Genomic DNA, 23,898 nt, shown 5'->3' on the forward strand with positions numbered 1-23,898 from the left:
CTTGGCTAGTTGTGGGGTCTCTTACTGGAGTACTCTTCCAGTTCTTGGAGTCGATCACACTGGGAAATATTCAATCAGATTTATGCAAACCAGTAGTCTAAGGCAGAAAATTAATACCCCCTGAGCCTGGTTTGTACTGAAGCTGAATCCACTGAATGGCTCCTTGTAAGCACGGGAGTAATACTGCTAGCAGAAACCTGGCTTCCAAGGTAAACATTTCATTGTGAATCGGACATCTCCTCGATGTGTTGCATTGATAAGGGAGGATCCTTTTGATGTACCAGCAAAGGAGGCTGAGCACTGTAATACACCTGCTGGCTCAGTGCTGGGTACCTTCCCTCCCACCCTTACTGAGCTGTGGAGAGGGTCTGGCAAGCCAGTGGCAGATTGGGAGCAAGTAGCAGACAGCCTGAAAACTGAGCTTAAAAGCTGCTTGCTGTTAGCAGGGCATCATTAGCAAGAGCCCTTTGCAAGCAAGGGTGGGGACAACTGCACGGGCATGGCAGAAGGATGCTGTGGAGGGAGCTCTACTCTACTGAGACCCTGTTGCCTCCGTGTCTGTCTTGGGTTGCCCAGGTGGACTGGGGGTGCAGTTATTGGGTTCATCTCTTATTGGAATTGAAAGGGTTCGTGTTTAGAGTTTTTGCTCCATTTGGTCCTTTTTGCTCATCCCTGAATGGATGTGAATGCTTATGGGAGCTGGCAAAGGACAAGCACCTGAGGAGGCAGCTGCTTATCATGCTGATGGAGGTTTGTGAGCTCATGGTGCAGTGGGCAGCGGCATTTAACAGCACTGGAAGAGGTGCCCTGCCCTGGGGTCTTGAGTCCTCTTGCCTTGGCTGCTCCTTTGGAGGAGAGCCCACTGAAAATTGCTCCGTTCCAGGGCCACGCACAGGCAGTCGGCAGTGACACCCCGAGGGCAGCGTACCTTCTGGTTACTGCACAGACTTACAGGCAAGGTTGTCAGTGGGAAACTCCTTATTTAGTGCTGCAATCATCAAACTTTAGACTTATTAATTACAGTGGACCTAATTGTATTTGTAAGGGCAAGAACCCCAGAAAGTCATTCTATTTCGCCAAGAAGTTTTTTACTAAAACATTAAAATTCCCCTAAAAAAATAAGTTAACCTTGGTCAAGGATGAAAGACCAATGGGCCACGTTCTTCTTATCCCATAATATTCATTATGGAGTGGAATAATGTTCTGAAGCACTAGCAAACTTTTGGGATCAGTATGGAGAGAGGTGTAGTCCCTGGGGCTTGAAGACAGGTAATTTTAAACTGTCAGTTCCCAAATTTATTACTTTTCCCTTACTTAAATGCTGTTGTATTCACCATATGTAGCTCCCCAGCATTTATGCAGACCTTTAAGAAATTTGTTGTCTGCCATCTGAAAGGTTTTTGAAGGCCATTGTCTTAATGCAGCATTAGAGCTTCACATCAGTGTCCTCACCTCAGGAGCACAACTCGACTAAATAAATAGGTGTATTCAAAAAGAGACAATAGAAGTGTGGAAGGCTGATGTGTGTCTGGTAGATATGGGAGAGAGAGCTTTTTATATCTTTATCTTCACCTTTTCACAGTTTGAATGGCACTATCTACTTGCTGTACAGAACTGAGACTGATGTAAAAAAAAAACAGTGAGAAAATATGCACATATAGAAGCTCTCGTGTTTAAAAAAAAAAGTCTCCAAATGCAGAGACCCCCTCTTGGACAAGAATAGAGATGGTGCCTGATGTTGTTAAATTAGTGTGACTGGAGAGTTGATGGTTAGATTCTTGTGAGTCAGCCTCTGTGTGTGCCTGATGGTGTGTGTATCACCAACACAATGAGGCCTTGAGTCTGATCAGGGATGCTTTGTACAAACACAATACAAATGTTAAATAATAATATTCTGTTAAATATTTTCTTTCACAATGCAGATAAATTGCCATTGGCTCAACTGTTGTCTTTGACTTAATTACTCTAGGGATGTATCCTACAGATCTCAATTATATTGAAAGAAATTCTAAGTGGTCTCCTCTTTGAAACAGTGCAAAGGGTTTTCATTTTGTTTCATTGTGTTTAATTAATATAAATACACCCAGAGGCTTAGGCAATTGGTGTATATTTTAAAAATAGAAATATGAAGATTAAATAGAATAGAAAAAGAGGATTATAATGCACAAACTCTTTCTACTAAGTATAAAAAAACTTACATTAATGGTATGCTAAAGACACTAACGACACAGTTTGAAGTGCTCAAAATCAGATTTTTTGAGTACTTAAGAGCTGTAAGTACTCCAAAGTCAGGAAATAGAAAAAATCTGACTTTTGAGTACTTAAAAATGTCTTGGTAGCATTCTATTAACATGTATATGTATACAGTAGTATAAAAGTTTTTGCATTACAATCCTTTATTCTGTTCTGTTTAATCTTCATGTTTCTGTTCTTGAATATATTCATTGCGCACATGGAGCCCAGTTTTGTCTGAGGTTGAGCTTGCATCTCCCTTTGATATTGTGATTGTGTACAGAGACAGTATTGGTATACATTAAAGGTTTTATTTAACAAATTACTTAGGAACTCATAATATCCTGCTTGCAGCACAGAGGGCCATTGTTGCTGACTAGTCAGTAGAGCCCCCAAAATGTAGTCACCTGTCTGAAGAGCTAATTACAGCCATTTGTACACAAAGGCAATGGGAAGGGAAAAAGTGATGCTGTGGTGTGACCCTGCTGGGTTTTGAGCGGTAATACCTTTATTGGACAGCCTTGCATAGTTGCAGTAAAGGGCAGGTAAGCCCTCAAGCTTCAAGTACTCTTCATTGGGTCTGCAACTGAGGGCTTTGTTTGCTCCCTCATGGCATCTGACAGTTTGCTCTGCTTATGAGTAAAAAAAGGTATTTTCCATATCTGAACTGTAGCCCTGCAGCAGTCGTGGGGCTGGAATCTTTCTGCCTTCTGTGATTCTACCAGTAATAGAGATCCTCTAGGTCTTCTAATTCGTCACCCTGAACAGGCTGCAGCGGTTGGTCTGTTTGAAGAACCCTGAATAGTATTAGCTCAGGCAGCCTTGTTTCTGTAGTCAGTAGGGCTAAGTACAGACGGTCAAAAAGCCCGAGGCTGAATCGATTTGGTCTTTGCAGGTTAGTCTAAGATGCAGAGATTAGACTGAGAAGCAACTGGACACACATTTCCTTTAATTCAGGAAATGCAGACACATGCCTGCAGTGCCTCAGGCCAGAAGCCGGGGGCAGGGGGAGTGGTGGGGGGGTACAGCACAGCTCTCTGGCATGCAACCAGCATGGACTATGTGTTTGCTGCTTCTTCCTGATGCCCCCGAGGGATTTGCAGGCCACTGTCACAGAAGCAGGACTCTGCAGGGTTGCTCATCACTTCCTCTTCCTGCTTCCAGGTGCCTCTGGGACTTGTAGTCCACAGTTGCAGCCACCAGTAAGTTTAGCAGGGCAGGGCAGCTCCATACTCAGGGGAAGGAGGGGTTTAACTGGGGGAAGAGCAGTTTAATCCCCCTTCCTGGCCCCACACCCTAGCCGGGGGTTGCGGAAACAGTCCTTTCCTTCTCTGTCCCCACCCCTTCTCTGCTGGAGCAGACAGCCCAGCTCAGCCCAAGGCTGGAAAGCATGCTGGGATGCTGGGGGACTTTGATTTAACTTAAATCCGGAAGGGGTCTGGGACAGAAGTTTCATAAACCGGTTTGATCCAAATCAATTAAGTCTGATACTACATTCAACTAGATTTATCTTAAATCAGTTTCAGCCATTTTGAAACTGGTTTGTGTGCACTGAGCTTCTGTTACAGGTTTAACTCCATTTCTGTTGAGTTAAACTGGTTTGTGTGTAACTTCTGTCCCTAGCTTAGAGGTCTGTATGACGTGGTGGTGGCTCATGTGCAAGTAAAATGAGTGGGGAACGCCACCACCTTAATGATCACATCGCCCCACATGCTGCATTATGGTATATCTGTAAAATAGCTTTCATCTGAGTCGGTGCCAATGCAGACCACATGCTATAGCACAATGAATGCATAATCTCCTTTTATTTCAAAACAAGACTGGCAAATGTTTTGAAAACTAGTTTTGTGAAGGGAAGACCAGTTGAAGGTGTGATGTGGAGCAGAGATTATCCGTGGGTACCAGAACATTCGCTTGCTGGTGTCAGATGGGTGCCTGCTCTAACATCTAAATGGCCTGTCCACATATTTCAACAAAATATGTTGCCTCTGCTGTTTCCAGGTTCACTTTTTTATTTCAGTGGCAGATAAATTGCTTTCTACGTCCATTCCTTGCACATTTTGCCAGAAGGTTCCTTTGCAGAAAGTAAATTTATAGTCGTTACCTGGTAAAGGTCTTTCTGGAAAGGTCTTGCAGAAATGTTCCCAGTCATCTTTCCTGTTCTTTTGTCATTGCTCAGCTGTCTGTCTTCGTGGCAGAGAGTGGCGGCCTACTGGAAGCATTTTCTGCTGTATGTTCTTCTGGTAATTTTCCAGACCAAGTTGAGGAGAAACTGATTATTGTAAATATGGAGATATTCCTGAATTAACTCACTCAGCACTGCTCAGCTGCTTCCAAGCACATTGCTCTGCCAAAATGGCTTGTGCAGGTAGGAGCTGTAAGGTTTGTTTGATTACAGAAGCAGGACTCGTGTCTGTGTTTGCATGCATGCCTTTGTGCATATTAAATACAAATTTGCATTTGAACGAGCAGCAAATTATTTTGTGTCCATAAGGTGCTGAATGGCTCAACTGAAATGAGGATCTAAATGGACCAGTTTCAAAGTGCTGTTCTGCAGTTGGCCACACCATTGTATACAGAAGTCATCATGCATTTTGACGATGTTACGTTTACATTTTGCAGCTCCATAATCAATTCTATGAATGCAAACTATTCAAACTATATAATAATTCCCTACATCTGCCATCTCACATGCCTCATTGTTGTGGACAGAGGTAGGCAAATGATAAATTGCTTGGCAATCAGAAATTGTTCATCTTCTAGAAAGGCTTAGGGGCGGAAGGGGAGGTGTGAACATGCATTTTAGAAGCATCATAGTCTTTGGCATGGTAAAAGGCAGCATTTTCCCTCACATTCAGTTAAATTGAAAAAACTGTGGAAATAATGAAAATTAGGACTGTCTTTGTCTTCAGTATAGTAGCATTCTGGACAGAATTGAAAATCTAACCAAATTACTAGGCCATCACATTTCAACTGTTGATATTTTGCAAGAGCAGAATATTGTCAAACGTTAAAGCCAGAGGTTTGTAGATGTGCTTATTGTGTTAGTGTAGCTGGCAGAAGTGCTTTTTAGGTCTTCTTGAAGCTTATCCAGTAGCAAGATGGATTGAGATGACTTGCATATCTAAACAGTAAATTTTTCATCTCGTTAATAAGGGGGAAATGTAAAGAATATTATCAGAATATTCTGTCTGACATGCAGAAAATGTTAAACTTTTATCGCATTGCAACAAAAATAAACTCATTTACTGCTGCACAGAAATGATTATGCCTTGTATTTGCCTGCTATAAATTTGATTTATTCCTATAGTAATTACAGTGGTTGATTTGGTGAAAGTTGAAAACATTTTTTCCTTGAGCATAACAAGACTCCTGTGTTCCCATTGCTGCTGCATTGCAACACTTTGAACTTGCTCAGCAGACATGACAAAAGGGTTTAATTAAAATACTAGCAAGATAAAAAAAATACATTTGTCTGCATTAACTTTGTACATTTCTCATCATTCTTTAATTCTGGTAATAAAGAAAAAATACCATGACTTGAGATAAGAGGTGGCCCTCTCTGCTTACCCCTTCCACAGGTAAGAAAGATTGTGGCAGAGCTGCAGGATGTTTTGCTAATGCTACTCCTGGCCCTGAAGTACTATTTGAGTGTTACTCCTTAGTAAGTAAACTCATGAATAGAAAGGACCTGGGTCTTTGTTCACCAGCCAGTTGCAAATGTGTTTAAAGTGACCTTGAGCAGCTGAGCCTTTTCTGTTCCCTAAGAAGTTACAAATATCTTAGCTCCTCTTAAAATTTAAAAGAAGCTTTATCTTCGTATTAAATTGTGTGTCTTGAGCCTTCCAAAATGCAACTGTGCAAACACAAGGTTCTGGTGCTTGCTTTTTTTAAAACATTCAATCAAGTATGAGCAAATCAACTTCTGTGATCACTGAAGGAGTAAATCCAATGTATAACAGGCAGATGGCTGCAATCATTTTGGTGAAATGCTAAATAAGAGCTTTCTTTGTGCAGTGTAATATCAGTAGGTTAATATTTTTCTCCTCTCTCACTTACTGCCGTAATATTTTAATCACGTTATATGAGATGGCAGCAGCCATGCTATCGCTAAGGTTTCAGCTGAGTTTTAATTAAAAGCCTTATGTTGTCCTCCCATTTGCATTCTGAAATCAAACCGGGCCACTCATAAAATTGGTGGGGTAGATAAGCTGCTAAAGTAAAATTTTCCTGTCTAATTTGTAGTGATTTGGGCAAGAAGCTGCTCAATAGACACCCCTAAAAAACAGCTGCTTACCAGAGTTTGAGAGGTCTTACATTTTTTCTACTTTATACTAAATCTCCCATACCTCTCAACAAGGCCCGTTTGATTGGGCAAAGAGGTGGTATAACAACAACAGCAATAACTCAATGATCTCCTGAGGTCCCTTCCAGCCCTAATATCTATGAAATCTATGAAATAATAGGGGTGCATCGATAAAGTTTTTTAGGCCGATACTGTTGGCCGATTATTAACGAGCCGTATCGGCCGATACTGATCCGATTGTCGATATGCAGCCTGGTAGCTTGGAGAGCAGTGTCAGGCTAGTAAGTCTGTTGGGGAGGAAGGGGTATGGGGGAGGGAGGCGGCGGCTGCACTGGGAGGACCCCAAAATTCACCAGAGCCCCTCCCTCCCAGCACTGCCACTGTCTGCCCTGACCGCAGCCTCAGCTGGGAAGAGGCTGGCACTGCCCCAGGTCTCGAGCGGGCAGCCCGCCCTTGCCCCACACACAGACCCAGGGGACACATACCCCCCATACATCCCCCGGGGAGGTGCACAGTGGCGGGAGCTCCCCCCCACATCATGCCCCAGCTGGGCAGCACCTGCTCCTGCTCCTACTCCTGGCCCTGCCCCACTCCCTCCTTCACCACAGGGCCTTGATCTGCGCCCCCTCCATCCCTTCCCCAACACAGACTTAACTGGCCAGCAGACACTGCTCTCCAAGCTGCTGGGCTGCATTCCTGGCCACATGCATGCTGTGGCTGCACACATTCATACAGCCTTTATTAGTGACATTATCAGCCACATCAGCCAAAAAAAGCCAATTGCCAAAAATTTCAATTTTCCTTTTATCAGTACTGGTACGATATGTACCGATGTAGATAATGCCTCTAAATAATAATAGTTTTTTCCTCCTTTATTTATTTATTTTATTTAGTGAATGTAGTTCTGCAAAGCCAAGTGACAGCCTCCTCGTTAACGGAGTTTGAAGTTTTTAATCCACCTCTTAGTTTGTAGAGGGGTGATGTGCAGCATCGTTTGTATCTCTCCACAAGTGCACGATGGGCTAGTTCTGGCCCCAGCGGTGAAGGCTGGCTGCACAGGGGCTTTGCCCTCTCCTGAACTTGTTTTTCCTCCTAAAGGGAGGCTTATTTTTATAAATTAGTAACTGTGAAGACATACTCATTTGCTACCAGATGTAGCCTTTTACATTAAGTGTAGCGCTTTTTTTTTTTTTTACTATAATAACTAGAATTTTAGTTTTTATATTTTTATGATGGTAAATGATTCATTTCATTTTAATAGATAAATACTTTTTATGATTATGGTTGTGTTGACTGCTGTATAGATGAAAAATGGAATTCAATTGAAAACCCCCAAAACAACATGATTCTTTTCATTAGATGAATAAAACCATCTTAAATATGGTGGGCCCATAAGGAAAAATCAGCAAATTTATTAAAGCATGTTTTGCATTTAAAATTGTTTTATATTAAACAAAACATAATTTCTGTAGCTAGTGAATTAAACCATTGTTTCTGTTGTCTGTATGCTTCATAATTTTAAAACTGGTAGATCCCATCATCTCACTTCTAGGTTTTTATTCATAGACCGGGAGAAGAAAGCAAGATTATTTTGCTGTTTTGGCTCCTGGTGGTTTTCTTAACTTTGCCTTAACTAGTCATTGGGTTGAATTAGCTGAATAAACTGAAATGAAGATGATATTCCCCTGCACCTGCAGAAGAGACTATTGCTCTCAAAAGCTGGCTTAGCATTGCAACATGCTCTGGCTCCAGGTGCTTAGTCAGTGACTGCAACCAACATTGCTATTTTAAAATGCTGGCAGCAAACACTGCTGTTTGAATATTATTTAATTTCAATAATATAAATAGGTTATAATAAGTTTAGCTCTTAAAATAGATTGTCATCTTTTTTAGCTTAATTTTAAATAGGTCGGTCTTTGAAGAGAAGAATATGTTTCATTTAATTTTTAAAAATAATTTAAATAAAACCTAGCTTTTTTCACCCTGTCTTCCCCATCAAAAACCAAACAAACCCACAACACTAATGGGAAAGGAAAAAAATCAGACTTTTGAGGGTTAGTCAATGTAAATGTGGTACAAGGGTTAAAGTGGATAAAGATTTTTTTATACCAGTATTGTTGGCGGTTGTGCATGGAGTTCACTGTTCTGTACTTTTTAATTTATCCCTTAAGATGCATATAAAACATGGCCATTACTTTTATTTTCTGATGCTAACATTCGTAGGTTTAATGTTGCCTTCAATTTTGTAGTGCGTTTTAAGAGAGCGCACGCAGCTGTGGAATCACGGGGTGCAATAAATACAGTACATGCTTCAATATTTATTTCACTCTTCTTATAACTATATGCACAGTTGTATCTGAGTGTGCGACTGTCAGAATAAGTGCATCTCTGTGGTTCAGATGCGGATGTGTGTGTAGAAGGTTGATTTGGCTAAATAGTGTGGCGCATGTGCCGCACAACTTGCAAGCACTCTCTGTTGTATCATTTTTTGTTAGCAGAGCTCTCTGGGGATTACATCCACAACAAATTCAAAGTCTTTTAAAGATGTTTAAGTTGTTCTAAACAAATATTTTTATGCAAAACATCTATCTGAAGATGCATTTTATTTATCGTGCTCTCAACTCAGGCATGTGTGTGAGGCTTTGTTTTTCCCCCAGCCCTCCTGCAGATGAACTGCAACGGTCTTTCGGCCATAGAAAAGATCAGACGTTTCAGCCTGAAAGGGGCCTAAAATGCAGGCCTGTTGAACTTCTTTGTAGAGCAGTGGCCGTCTTCTCGAGCTGCAGCAACGCTGCAGCTCACGGTCACAAAGTCAGTTTTAGCTTCGCAATATGTTTAGTTCTAATTCTATTTATATCAAAATCTCCCCAGTTGGCAAGTTACTGTACTTAGGGCGCGGTAGTCAGAACATCGCCCCCTTCCAAAATTGGAGCTCAGGTCTCTCGGCGGTGGCGACATTGGCAGAAGCATCATGAGCTTGAGATGAGGAAGTTTTCAAGCGGCAACCTGGTTTCTGTTTGTCCGTTCTCCAGATTGTACGGCCAGAGCGTCAGGCGTCCTCCGCCGCTTTCTCTGCTGCGCGACGCTTCCTGCTGCAGTAAGCGAGGGACCGTTGTGAGGGGGCCTTCCTTGTGTGCACCAGCATGCTGTGTGTTAGACCTGCCGCACAGGTCATCCTGCCTCCTATTTCTGCCTTCTGTGTCTTGGAAAATAGCCACACGTGCCTCGTTTACCTGCAGGAACACTTCCTAAAATGTTCTCACAAACTTTCCTGTTCCTGTCTCGGCGCATACTGACGTTCAGAGCTCGAGTGCAGCGTTAGTGAAATGCAGCGTCCCTTCTGGGTCCTCGGGCTCTTGGTGTCGGTACCTTCATGGTCATCCCTCAGCCCTGAAGGTCTTATGATGGGCCAGTTCCCTTGTCCTCTGCTCCATAGAGACGGGGTGTTTCTGACCAAAGCTGTATTGATTGTCACCCCCCGGCCATTGACATCAATTCCTGCCTTGTGTACTACTTCCCTGGCCCTGGGGCACTGGTGCTAAAAAGCCTGTTAGCTGCCACGCAGCAGAACCCAGGTTTTCCATCGCAGGATGGCATGCCACCTGCTTCATTTGTAGCTGGTTGTTAAATTAAGAATGAGCTGTTAATCCCATTGCTGCGCACGCCACTTCAAAGGGCACCACTTCTCTGAGCAGCTGCAACACCTCTGTCCTGCCCCCTGTTTGCTATATCGGAGGCTAAAAATATCCTGTCTGCAAGTTGTCAGCAGTTCCTGGTCATTGCTGGTTGGCCAGGGCCCTAAATCATATGAATTAGGATCCTGCTGTATTTCGGTGGGACTAAACTGCCCAGAAAGTCTGATGGTCTGTTTGTGACCTTTGGAGCAAGGTTTCTGGGCAGGCTGCCTGGGCCTGCAGCTGTGTAAGCCAGTGGTTCCTGCGGGGCCCAGGAGCTGCTGCTGGGCTCCTCGGCTCGGGCTGCGGGCACCTCTGCGCTAGTCTACCTTCACCCCCTCGCTGGCTGTCAGGGATGCGCTCTGAGGAGAGGAGAGCTCCAACCAAGTGAGCAATACTTGTGCAAGCCGGCTCTTGCCCATACAGGCCCAGGACCCTGGCTAATTATTATTTCTTGCTTGTATTCTGAGCATCCAAACGTGCACGAGAGTGGACCGGGATGCTGCGATCCCAAAAGATGCCACCAAGGCTTTTTATTTAGCATGTACTCTTACAAGTCTGCTATAGGAGGACAAGGCTGCGGGGGGGCCTCTGGGGAAAACTGGTGCGAGGGGAGGGGTCGACAACAGTGGGTCAGGGCAGGGGTTAGACCATGTGTTGAGGGTGAGGGTGAAATCCAAACGGTTTGGGAGCAGGCAGACAGAGGGGAGGGAGGGAATAAGGGCGCCAGCATGGCATGGCACGGCATGGGTGTTCAAGCATGGATTGGCCCGGGCAGGAAATGCGTGTTGAGAGAGAGAGGGAGCGGTGTGGGACTCGGAGGGTTACGCTTCTCTGAAAAGCGAGCCCATTATTTCCAACTATTTGAGTTTGTCTAATAAAAGATACCGGATTTACCCAAAGAACCTCATCTGCCTGTGTCCTTGGACCAATGCGGCTTCACCGTGATTTCTGCACCTCGAGGTGATTTTTATCAGCTTGTCTGGACAAAGGGAGCCCTGTCCAGCTTTCTCGTCTCCATGGGCGGTGGCCAGGGTCTCTTCCCAGGGTGAAGAAGGGAGCACGTTTTTGGATGCTGCAATGGGAGACCAATCCTGTCTACCTGGAGCAGGCCCCTGCACCTGTGTGCTTTTGTTCGAGCTAATCCTTGGAGGGATTAGTACAGAAATCTGCAGGAAATGTCTTGTGTTAGAACAGCTTTCCTCTTTGGAGGCTTAGATTATGTATATTGGTGCTTATAATGTCACAGGGATGCAGCAGAGGATCCCAGGCGCATTGGCCCCGTCTGACGTGTGGTGTGTGCGAGTCCTGGGGCCCCGGCGGAGCGCGCTTGGAGGGGGGCTCCTGTCTCTAACGCAGCTGCAGGCCTGACGTCCTCGCCGCCTTCCCCGCCGAGGACGGCTCCCTCCAGAGTCCGTTAGTGCTGCTCCTCTAATCCTCCGGAGGGGCTGGCACTGAGTGACAGAAGTCAGTAATTATTCCCTGCCTCTCCTCCCCGTAGCTGAACGAGCTGTGTGACTTGGGTTGTCATTACTCTCCGAGCCCAGGAAGCGAGAGCTTCTCGTGGCACGCGGATTTGTTGGGGAGGGGAGAACTGAGTAACAGGTGGTATTTAGAAACTAATTAATATTTGTGAATAACAATGTGTTACTGATAAGAAAACAAATCAATCTGTGTGTGAATATTTATGATGATGATTTTTAGGGCTGCTTGGATCACACAATCCTTTTCCAGCTGCCATGTCTCCTCTCATGTCACAACATCTCGCACAAAGGTGAAAGCCCGGCACCGTGCGGAGGGCTATGTTGCTGGGAGCCGGCCAGCTCTGCAGATCAGCAGCGCTTAATTGTTGAGAAGAATATTCCTGGTAGTTGGGTATGAGTGGGCCAGTAGGGCCCAGACATCTTAAATATGCTTTGCTGGTACAATAAGCCATGCAATTTAGCTGGAGATTTCATCCCATTAAGAGCCAGGCCATGCACAGATAATGCTATGTTTGAAGTGAAAGCAGGTGTTAAAGGTTGTTTTCTCTCTCAACGCTATGTGCGAGTGTTTTACAGTAGATCAAACTTGCCTAACGTAATCTTCATAATACTTTCATTTAAAATGCTCCCCGTGGCTTGTGTTTGCAGAATCAAAAAAGGAAGGTCTGCTTTGTTTCTGGATGGGGCGGGGCTGTCTCTCAGGCATTTTCCAGGTTGCCATTTGAAAAGGATAATCGGTTTTTAACCTCTGAGAGTTAGGTTGCCGTATTGCCGGGGCTTTGCACTGCCTGCTAACCCTGCGCTACAGGTTTTTCCACGTTCTCCCTTCCCTTGCTCTAGTCCTGCTCCTCCCTTTCCCTCGGTGGCTGGGAGGGGAGGAGGTGGCTGGCCTGTTGCAATGTCCGAGCTGTGGGTCGGGGATCTTTCCCGGGAGGTGAGGAATGTTACGCTGGGCGGCAGTTATGTATGGAACAAAAAACTTGTGGATGGTTTGCAATGAATACTCTTTTGTTCAGAAAAATTTTGAAAGAAATACAGAGATTTAATTAACTCCAGTGCTCCATGTGCTGTTGGTGTCTGTCTCCACCCAGTCCTTGGCAGAGGTGGGCCTGGTACGACCCTCAGCCTTGGAAATCTTTGCCTGCATCTGTTGAGACTGGTCTTTTAGCTCTGAAGGCTTCTCGGTTCGCTTCTCGGTTCACTTCTCGGTGCCCCTTAGTCATTAGTTTTGGAGCTCACAGTGCTGTTCTCCATGATAAATCCATGGGACTTGCACAGTTCTGGAAACAAGTCTAGCTTTTATTCTGAATTCATGTAACTTTTTAATATTGGGGGTTTGGGGAATCTTGTATCAAGCACACAAGGGAGATCAGGGTGTCATTGCCTCCGTCATTGCAGTCTGCTCCGAGCCAGCACGAGCGGTGCCGGGAACTCGCCACTGCCACGTTTCTCACCGCTGATTGCACTTCCTGTTAAAGCTTAATCCCAAATCGTAAATGTGTAGTGTTTTGCATGACCTCTCTGCAAGTGAAAACACCTGCTCTCTGCAAACCTGGATGCAGCATCCATAAGAACTGAATCAGTTTAACGTTTGCAGCCCACAGAATTACATAATACTAGGTTTGTGACTCAAACCAACAAAAGCCAGAAAATTCAAAACTGAAGTGTGTGATTCAACCCTAAAAGGTCTTGTTGTACTAGGGTGTTTTTCAGGGGGGTCTGAGACTGGGTACTACAAACTCTGGGTGTGAGAGTGAGCAGGCACCAGCCTTAACTCTGAATGTCTTGTTTCTTCTCTGTTTCTTTATTTTATTGTTTCTAAAATTGAAAAGGTTTTAGGAGCATGCTTTCTTTATCCTGTGTGGTAGGCTGGGTAAGAAATGCCAGTGGGATGTGGGAGAGTAGCTGCCTTGAGCTGCCCCTGTTGCATAAATAAAGTACCTACTTAAGCTTTTAAAAAATCTCTTTATTGAAGTAAGTGCAGGTATATAATAAGAGATTGCAATTACATATCTTAGCCCTACAGAAAATTCCATAGGGTGTCCAGAACATAAATACAAAAGAAATGCATAAAAAATGGTATCAGAGTTAACAGCAGAGATTGATACTAGTAAGAGAGGAAATTAATATAAATTGCTGGCTTACGTAAATTTCAGGCATTTTCTACAGATTTAATAAAGGGTTGCCATATCGAAGTATAAACAGCTAAAGTATCCTTTCCCACAGATAACACATCCCAGGGTTTAACAAACCACTCAGTGACTGAAATGTGGTTGGAAGGATCCCATGCTGATTTGACTGCCACTTTCACAACAGTCGTGTTTGCAACAGGGCCAGTACTGACTCTGTCACCGTGCTGGTGCTTCAGGGCTGCAGAAAGGCACATTTATCATTTGCATTTGAGTCCAGGACCCTAGGTCCCAGACCGGGACCACGCTGCGTTAGGCACTGTATAAACCCCGAACCAAAAGACGGTTCCTGTCCCTGGGAGCTTCCAGGCTCGGGACCAGAGGCGACAGGTGGATACAGACAGGCTGGGCAGTACAAGGAGTCGGCATCGTGGGAGGTGACCTTGGCACACCAGCTGCCCAGTTGTTGCTAGGCTTCTTGTAGGCAAAACAGAGTCTGACGGACTGATTTGGAGGAGCGTATTGTGGCAGGGTTGCAGAGCTGCTCCTCTGAAAGGGCAGGACAGCGTGGGAGAAAGTACAGTCTTGTCTGAACAGCTGGATTGAGAGGGAAGTGGGAGGTTGGCACCCTTAGGCAACTAGACGTAGAGTCAGCCTCTTGCCACTGAACAGGAGGTACGTGGAGCGGGGTTTAGCCTCCAAGGTAAAGGCTGCGTTTGAAGTTTGCGGTCTGTAGGGGCAGCCTTGTGGGGATGCACAGAGAAGGGCGGCGTGGTGCAAGCCGTGGGCCAGGAGGACAATCTCCTGCAGCACCCCTCTGCATGGGTCAAAGCCAGAGATAAAGCTTGCAACCATTGAGATGCAAGATGAGAGCGTGAGCAAGAGTTTAGCATCTATGTCGTAATGATGAGCCATGGCTTGCGTAGCACCAAGCCTTCGAAATACCAGTCAGGATGGCTTCGAACAGGTTCTGCACTATTACAGCAGTGAGCACACTTGTGTATGCATCATATTGAATAGAAGTAACAATGAATATCTATCTGAGTTTAAGGACGTTACTGAGCAGTCTTCAAAGCTGTTAGTTTTTTCCGGAAATATCTTGGAGCTTTATTGAGTCTTAATCATTAAGAGATTACATGTTTGTTTATTTTTAAACAATTTCCTCTTGTCAAGAGCTGTACTCAACTCGCTTATTTTAGCAAACAGTTAACAATAAATTCACGCTCAGAGTGGTCTAAAATAGCTGAACTGTGGATGCCTGTAGAGCAGTGATTCTCAGCCAGGGAACCACGGCACCCTGGGGTGCCACAAGATCCTTTTAAAGATGCTGTGGGGTGCCGGTGCCATGCAATATTAGAACTGTTAGGTGTGCAAACATTTGCATGTGATGCACCGGACTACCCAGCGGTTTCAAATGGGAATCCATAGTGTCACAAACATTCTGACTTGCTGTGGGCTGTTTGAGGTCTTTGCAACAGAAGAGTTGCGCTATTATTTTTTGCATCTCAAGCGATAACCGGAAGCTAAGAGTTTGCACTTTCCAAGAGCTGCTTTGAGTCTAATGGGGTGCACTTGGAGTCTAAAACGGCTGAGAGAGCCACTGCTGTAAAGGGGCAGATCTGGAAAGTCCACAGACTTCATCCCTCGAGCAGGAGCCCGACACTTCTGGGACACAAAGTAGGAGCCTACTGTAAAGTTGTTGGTGACAAAGTCTAGGGACATCGTCGCTACAGAGGAGGCTCGGGACATGAGACTCAGCAGCATGAAGGGCGGGTTCTGCACTTGGTGAAGATTAAGAAGCTGTGTTCTCGGATGGGCATTGGTGTCCACAGCTGATCCTGGTGCTGCTTGTGGCACGCGGGGTGGGAGCTGGTGTAAGCTGTGGACAGGTTTTGGTCTGTGCCCAGTCAAGGTATTTCCAGTAGAGAGAGAGAAGTGGGAACGCCGTTGTGCGACATGTTGGTGAAATCTCTGGAATACCGCATATAACTCTGGTCACCTCTATTCAAGGAAGATTTGCTCAGCCTGGGACAGGAGAAGAAACTCAAGGGGCTTGGCTCGATTGGCAGAGCAAAATGAAGGCAGGGGGCACAGGATTGCTCTCTCCAAATACGCTGCAGTTGTGGGGGGAAGCCGAGGTTAAGCAGCAGGGAGGGAGAAGAGCTGTTTAAGCTCAAGGACAGTGCTGGCACAGGAACAAATGGGGATAAATTAGTCATGAATGAATGTAGGCTGGAAGCTAGGGAGAGGTTCTTAAGCCTTGGGGAGGAGGGAGGCTCTTGCAGCCCTCGGAGAGGAGCAGCGAGGCACGCCAGCTTTGGTCTACGATGCAGTTGCGTGCAGTGTCAGGCGGTCCCTCCCATTCCCATGTCCCTGCATTATAGGGCAAAGCCGTGCCAACTTGCAGCCTGGCTGGCAGATCCACGGGCAATCACCGCCGCCTCAATAAGCGTGCAATGCCTGGGTGGGGACCTGCGCCAAACCTGGCTTCGGTGGGGGATTTCTGTCATGCTCTGAGGTTCTTCTTTTTCGCTGCAAGTTCACTTGCATTCAGGAGATTTACTTTTCTCTCTTTTCTTTCCCTAGGTATTTTTATGGCCTGTGTCACCGTAGTCTCTGAGCGTTTCCTGGGCATGTATGGATTTATTCTCAGAACATTCCTGTGAGGTAGGAAAGCATGTTTGCCTCCACTTTACAGGCGGGGAACCGAGGCAGGTCTCATGCCTGAAATCTGTAGGGCAGCCAGCCCCTGAAGCTTGACTGCCAGCGTCGAGTCTGTCGTCTCAGTCACCAAGGCGCTTTCCTACTGATGGGCTTTCCAGAACCTGCATAGGAAAGACCTCATGAAAATAGTTAGGGTTGTTGATGACCTCTTTTAATAATGCTACAGATGAGTTGAAGAATCTTTTTGAAAATACCAACAAGCCTGCTTGTATGGTATAAAATCCTTAAAATGTCTAGGTCTTCTCAGGAGTGCTTTGGAGTTTTTCTGTAGTCAGTTTTTCCTGCACGAACCTGCCTAGGCTTGTGTGTGGTGCTGCGTTTACCTTGTGTCTGCTGATCACTACCTCAATCATTTAAAGCAGTGCAGAGATTTGCTACCTGTTGTGCTGTCTTGGGTGTTTTCATCATCGGTGCAAAGCTACGTTCGTGTCTGGGCAGGTGCAAAGTTTCTTGGTCATGTTTCTGTATAAATGTAGTTTAACTGGTGTTATTTTTCAGAGGTCATTCCAGGCCATCTGAAATGCCTGGCTTTGCACTCTCAAATTCGCCCAGAAGTGGGATCTCATGTCTGATTAGTGACACTGATACTTTTCAAACAGTTTTGCTCGGTTCCAGCAACCTGTGCACACTCAGCTGTGATTGACATCATAAAATCAACTATCATGGATAGCAGCCTGAAAAATTCCTTTTCTTTTAAAGTGAGGAAGTTCAGTGTAGGCTTCCCTTGAGCTTTTCCTTTACTTCTTCAACAAGTTGGTATTTAATGCGTGACTTTTATTGCCTTCAAAAATTTCTTTGGGACCTGTCAGCCTTGCAAATGTCTATTCATAATGTATCAGCAAAATCTCACAATTTAATATCGTATTTGTCTATTAAAACAAGCAACGGTATTAAAGATGATACACTAAAAGAGGAACATTTCAGGCTGTTTTTCTAATTTAACATTCTGTAAAATATACACATTGCATCATAGTTTTCTGTTCATTAACATACATTATGTTGTTTCCTGTCTGTAAGAATAAAAATTATACTGACTCACAAACTATCTCAAGCTGTATTAAATAAGATTAAAGAGTTGGCCAGTGACCTTAGCAGTCAATTAGGCTACATACACTGCTCAGCCCAGTATTTGTAGAGTGTAGTTGGGAAGCTAAAGCTCATTAAATAGGTTCCCACTGTTTGGAAAAAGAAGTAGGAGTCTGTAAAATCCAAAATTGGTCAAGCTGCCCAAGTGAAATCTGGAGTGCTTATGGGAGGAAGGTCTTGATAGCGTGCGTGTGTTTGCAAGCATTTCTCAAGTGCTGCTGGCGCTGTCTTGGGGAAGGTGAGAAGAGTCTGGTATGTTAACAGCGAAGCTAGAAGAGAGTCGAAACTTTCAAGATACAAGCATTTGAGCACAGATTCTGCCAGGAACAGATGGTGTACAAGCAGACAACTGGCAAAGGATGTAGGAGAGAGTACTGGGAAGCTGGTGTATGCAGTTCTGGTCAGAAAAGTGTAATCTAAAGATGGTATGAATGGGACGGTGGATGCCAAAAAATGGTGCGTTTCGAAGAACAAAATGGGATGGAGGGGAGCGTATTGGCAAGGAGCCCTGGAAGCTTGGCATTTGTTGTGTTTTTCTTAGATGAGACCAAGTTTAACAGGTTGGTGTCTAATAAGTTTAGGAAGTCTTGGTAGAGAGGAGCGACGCTCGGGTATGTGTGCACGGAGTCAAAGCATGGCTGGTGCTGCCATCTGCCTTTCCAGCGGATCGGTAAGTACAACGCTGAGGGCCGTGGGTGCTCCGTGGTGCAGCCCAGTCTTGGCCACTGTGTGTGGCACCCACAGGTCTTTAACTGGCCTTGTGATTGCTCTGCATGGTTGTAGCCTGAAGCACAGCAGCAGAGAGCTTTGAACCTCTCTGATTCGGAGGGGAGCGGTGCTGCCTGCGTTTGGGATTGTATGCTGTGAGGAGCCAGGAGCAGGCCCCTAAAGCATGGGAGGGAGGGAGACCCGACCCCCTTGTTCTACTAGTCATCCAAGTCTAGTTTTATACTTGGGGAGCTTGCACCCCCGGCCGACTTCGAAAATGACTGTTGGTGCTCTTGAGAGAGGGTGATCCAAGAGAGAGCCTACAAGCACTGTCTGAATCAGCATCCCGTGTTAATTTTCCTTTGTTATCCAGACGTGGCGTTCCTCTTCTTCAGCGAAGTGTCGGCTGATATGAGCCTCCAAGTGTTTCCCAGTTTGGTAGTACGTCTCGGCCACGTGTGTAACTCACCAGGCTGGAAGTGTTTGCGAATCTGGAGTAGTTGTTGTTCCCTGGATCTTGAAGTGAATCTAGGTTTTCTGCGAATCTAAGAAAAATGGTGGGTAAAGTAGACAGGTCTTGCAGGCGTAGCATGTGGCTGGAAGTGTGGTTTGAGTTGCTGTAAAAGTCACCTTTTAAGTTGTGCAGGCTCTTGCTGATCTAGGTCGTAGTTTAACTGCGGGTATTTTTGTCTTTAAAACTGTTTCCTTAATAAAACCAGTGTGAGTTGAGTGGAAAAATCCCCACGTTCTCCTCCCCTTGCTATTCAGATAAGTGGGAATAGGAAAAAGAAAGGGGGCATTTTCAAAGTTTTTCTTCCTGATCATCTTGGGCTGATTCCAAGGCAGAAGAGTGATTTTACAGAAGAGCCCCTGAAAATAAATTGTAACCTAGATTAGCAGAATTCACATTGGTTTGTAAGGCCTGGTGACTGCATTGCAGCCCGAAGCCTTCTCTCCTCATTGTTTTAAATCATCGCATTGTTGCTCTTCCAGGAATGTCACAACGTGCACTTTGCTTTTGAAGCTTGTGGTGCTGAAGTGAGTAAATGAAGTGAAGTGAAGGTCTGTGAATGGAAACGCCGTTTGAAAATACATCGCAGAAGGGTTTCCTTCAGAAATGTGTGTTCTTGGGCAGCATTTGTACGTGGGCGGATGGCGGTGTTTGGAGTTTGGGAGTTTCAGCAAGTTTGGGATGTGTATTTTAAATGGGGCATCCCTTCATGACCCATGTTCCCAGCTCTGATTCCAAATGGCAAAACAGTGATAATCGTTGTCCCCTCTCAATACTGCGAGGGATTTTTCTTTTGGGGCAGATGTGGATTTTGGAATGTGTTTGGATAACAAGTTTCCCCCAGAAGGATTGTGTTTAGTTGTGTATTTGTATACTTAGATCTCGCTGTACCCAACATAATCAATTTAGAGTGACTCAATTATATACCAGTAACATGCTTTATTGGCTGGAGCATATTAATACTTAATGTAAAACAATAAAGTGCTGGTTACTTTTGACTGTTATATGATGAACAGTACCTTCTGGCCAGCCATCAAATGAAAATATCATAGAATATTAGCTGAACCCATGGGCATATCCCAGCATCCTTTGCATGGCTGTTGAAGATCCTTTGGATTTAGAAAGCAGGTATTGACAGCAAGACCTTATAGTTCTTTCACTTGCCACCGCGTTTGGTGCCCAAAGGTGGGGGAACTGGTGGCGTTATCACTGGTTTCACATAATGTGTGATGGAAAGGGGAGTAGCTGGTGTTCTGTTTTTAAAAAAAATGTTAAAATGCAAATTTGAAGTGGAGTTGACTGATAGAGGAGTTCATCTTTGCTCTGAAGTTGTGCGATTAGCTCTTTGACATTGGGACTGTGTTTTGAAAACTGAACATCTTGGATGCCTGTTAATATTGTTTTCTGAAGAGGGTGCAAGATTTAACCACGTTTACAACATTTTACACAAGTGCTAATCTTTTGTTCTTTTCCGCTTCTTTTGTTTCATCTATATATTTGTTGGTGATGCTTGTTTTGTCATATTACCTAATAAATGAATGAATTTTGCTACCTGAAGGTTATGCAACAAAGGTGACTGTAGAATCATCATAATTGGCAATTTAACTGTGTCATATCACACAGTCAGCATTTGCTAGCACTCTGGAGCAGTGGGTTTAAATAGCTGCCACACTGTATATGTGTGTGTTAAACCCAAGACAAATGCTGATCTCATTAGAAATACAAGATGCACAAGTCTGTGCACAGAAGGCGTTTTGGTGCCGAGGCATCCTTTGGGAATACACTCTGGGTATTTGGTTATCTAATACCAGACGAGCTCGAGCTTGGCTTGAGAGCATTGCTGGATGGGGTTACAGACCGAGAGAGGAGTGCGGTGGCAAAGCTACACAGGACAGTTTCTAAGACACAGAGGAAAGGGCCATAAATTGCCACTGCTTTTTTTCTAGTTGTGTTGTGACAACAGCTGGGAATCGTTACGCAGGCAGCGGTGCTCAGCTGTGGGCTCTCCAGGTGCAGAGCTCCACGCACAGAGGGACGTGCCTCACACGCTCTCAGGAAGACCATGGATCCCTAAAGCTTCCTGAAATGATTAGGTTTTGCCATACTGTTGTTGAACAGTTATACCGTTCCCAGGCTCAGCTAGACTAGCGTTTGAAATTTTACAGTGGCGAAGTGGAACAACAAGAGTAGAAAATTACCAGCATCTCAGTGGATGTGCCTTTTTTTCTGTTCCTTCTTTATGTCTTCACCCGTTGTAGCACAAAGATAATTTTCAAGGACTCTTCTAATTATGGACAGTTTTCAGCAGAGACGGACAGTGTGAAAGGGGTGATGGATGGTAATCCCTGCATTAGGCACAAATAAAGATGTGCCTGAGTTGAGGTAAAAAATTCTTTTTGATATGATGAGTTGGGAAACCAGGCTTTGTTTTTAATGCCTTGTAAAAACTAACAGGTTTTGATTGACTGTACTGAGAGCAGGTTTCAGTATGTTGTGAGGAAAGGACGTGGTTGTTACTAGCTCTTCCAGTAATAAAAGTGTGCCCACAGATCCATATTCCAGAGCCAGCGGTGGTAGTGTGATCTTGTGCACCTGGAGCAGCATACAGACCTGCTACGCTGTGAATGCGGATGACGACACTAAAAGTCCCTTTTGGTCTTGTTGAGGATATGGCTGGATTTCTACGGGAGGAGTGTTCTCCGTGGAGTGCAAAGGTGAAGGTGGGATGGAGACCAGGCTTTTTTAAACAATTGCTAATTTTTCCAAGTGCTCAGGATATCTTTGAAAACTGGTCTCCTTAACATACTTTCAAATTAGGCTTATTAGACATTGAGGCACTTGGATCACTAACTGTGCTTGAAAATCTTTGCCAAAGTCTCTTGTGGGGCTGCATCTCCAGTTGTTGGGAACATAGAGAAGTGGGGATTGCCTGGCTGCATCAGACCAGTGGTCTGGTTAGGCTGATACCCTATTTCCAGCAGGGGCTAGAGCCAGACAGTTAAGAAGAAGATGCCAGAAACCTTGTAGTAGGCACCTACAAATATCCTATTTACAGAGGAAGTTTCCTTGTAACCCCCGTTTGTCACTCATTGGTTTTATGCCCTGAAGCATGAGAGTGGTTATATTGCTTCCAAAACTGTCTTTAAAAAAATCGCACAGGACACGGTCATCATGGGTGACTTCAATTGCCGAGATATCTCTTGGGAGGAGTGCTTGGCTAAGTCGGATCGGTTCTGCTCCTTCCCGACCTGTATTGAAGATATCTACCTGACTCTGGAGGTGCATGGGCCAGCCAGAGGTACCACTCTCCTATACTCGGTCTTGGCCAAAGGAGACGATCTGGTGACTGACTTGAATGTAGAGGGTAGTCTGGGCGAGAGCGACTACGAAACGATCACATTCGCTATCTGTTGCAAGGCAGGCAAATCAGTTAGCGGGGTTGTAGTTATGGACTTCAAAAAAGTGAATTCCAACAGGCTCAGGGCAATAGTAAGGGAAGTGCTGTGGGACCAGGGACTGAAGGTGAAAGGAGTGCATGAAGAATGGTCGTTCCTCAAGGACACGATCCTCGAAGCCCAAAAGACATCCATTCCCATGTGGAGGAAAGGTACGAGAAGGGCTGGTAAACTCTCTTGGCTTAATAGGAATATCATGGTCCTCTTGAAAAACTAGGAAGAGGCATACGGACATGGAAACCTGGGATAGGCCCCAAGGAGGACTATACAACAACGGCCTGCACTTGTTGATTAGAAAGGCTATGGCGACAACTGAATTTAAACCAGCAACAGAAATCAAGGTCAATAAGAAGTCCTTCTTTAGATACATAAGGAACAGGAGGAAAAGAAATGGAAGCATGGGACCATTGCTTAACAATTCGGGACAGCTGGTTACCAACATGCAGGAGAAAACTGAACTCCAGTGTGACTACTTCATTTCAGTATTTCACCGGACTAAGGGGAAAATCATCCTAGATAAGGTTCAGAATGGGCGTGGTGGGAATGACCACCTTCCTGCTGTTAACGTTGAGCTGGTGCGTGATCAGTTAGAAAAGTTGGACATTTATAAGTCAGCAGGACCGGATGACTTTCATCCAAGAGTGCTGAAGGAGCTGGTCAAAGTCATCTCAGGACCTCTGGCGAAACTCTTCCAAAACCCATGGCATTTGGGCCAGACTGGAAGAGGGCCAGTATTGTACCCACCTTCAAGAAGGGGAGGAGAGAGGACCTAGGCAACTATAGGCCAATTAACCTAACTTCTGTTCCAGGGAAAATCCTGGAAAAATTAATCAAGGAGTCTGTGTGCAATACGCATGCAGAAGGTAGGGTTCTGAACGACAGCCAGCACGGCTTCATCACGGGCAGATCTGGTCTTACCAACCTCATCTCCTTCTACGGCCAGGTAACTTTCACCTGGATGAGAGAGAAGAGGTCGACATTATATACCTTGACTTGCAAAGGGCCTTTGATCTGGTTTCCCATGATCTCATGGGAAAATTGGAGGATTGCAGGCTTAACTGTTCGACAGTCGGTGGGGTAGGAAGCTGGCTGCGGGGCAGGACCCAGAGAGTTCAGATGAATGGATCTGTGTTGTCCTGGCAAGAAGTGGCCAGTGGCGTCCCTCGGGTCTGTGCTTGGTCCAGTGCTTTTCAACATTTTTATCAATGACTTGGATGTGGGCGTGAAGAGCTCACTGGCCAGGTTCGTGGATGACACCAAGTTATGGGGAAGTGCGGTCATGTTTGAAGATAGGCTGCAGATACTGGCGGACCTGGACAGGCTGGCAAGTTGGGTGGATCAGAGTCTGATGAAGTTCAACGTTGAGAAATGTGAAGTGCTCCACCTCGGGACCAGCAGCCCCCAACGCCTACAGGCTTGGTGGCACCAAACGGACCAGCACCACGAACGAAAGGGACCTGGGGGTAATAACAGACCACAGTGTGAACATGAGCCGGCAGCGTGATGCTGTATCCAGAAGGACAAACAATCCCCTGGCATGCATCGATCGATGCGTCTCCAGCAAAACCAAGGAGGGGATTCTTCCCCTC

At 45.2% G+C, this 23,898-nt stretch overlaps 1 protein-coding gene across 3 annotated transcripts in view; it reads left to right on the plus strand.

The window, feature by feature from the left end:
* The window catches only part of PTPRF (protein tyrosine phosphatase receptor type F), a 422,531-nt gene that overhangs the window by 93,638 nt on the left and 304,995 nt on the right, over positions 1-23,898 (plus strand). For 2 of the 3 annotated variants that reach the window (XM_090047883.1, XM_090047885.1), the window contains exon 2: positions 16,412-16,492. The exons of the other annotated variant lie outside the window; for it this stretch is intronic. The gene's annotated coding sequence lies outside the window, so the exon portion shown is untranslated. The remainder of the gene's footprint in view (positions 1-16,411; positions 16,493-23,898) is intronic. 3 annotated transcript variants of the gene reach the window in all.

This window comes from Crocodylus siamensis, chromosome 5 (genome assembly GCF_052110815.1).
Source record: "Crocodylus siamensis isolate JL-2025a chromosome 5, ASM5211081v1, whole genome shotgun sequence".
Taxonomy (NCBI): domain Eukaryota; kingdom Metazoa; phylum Chordata; order Crocodylia; family Crocodylidae; genus Crocodylus; species Crocodylus siamensis.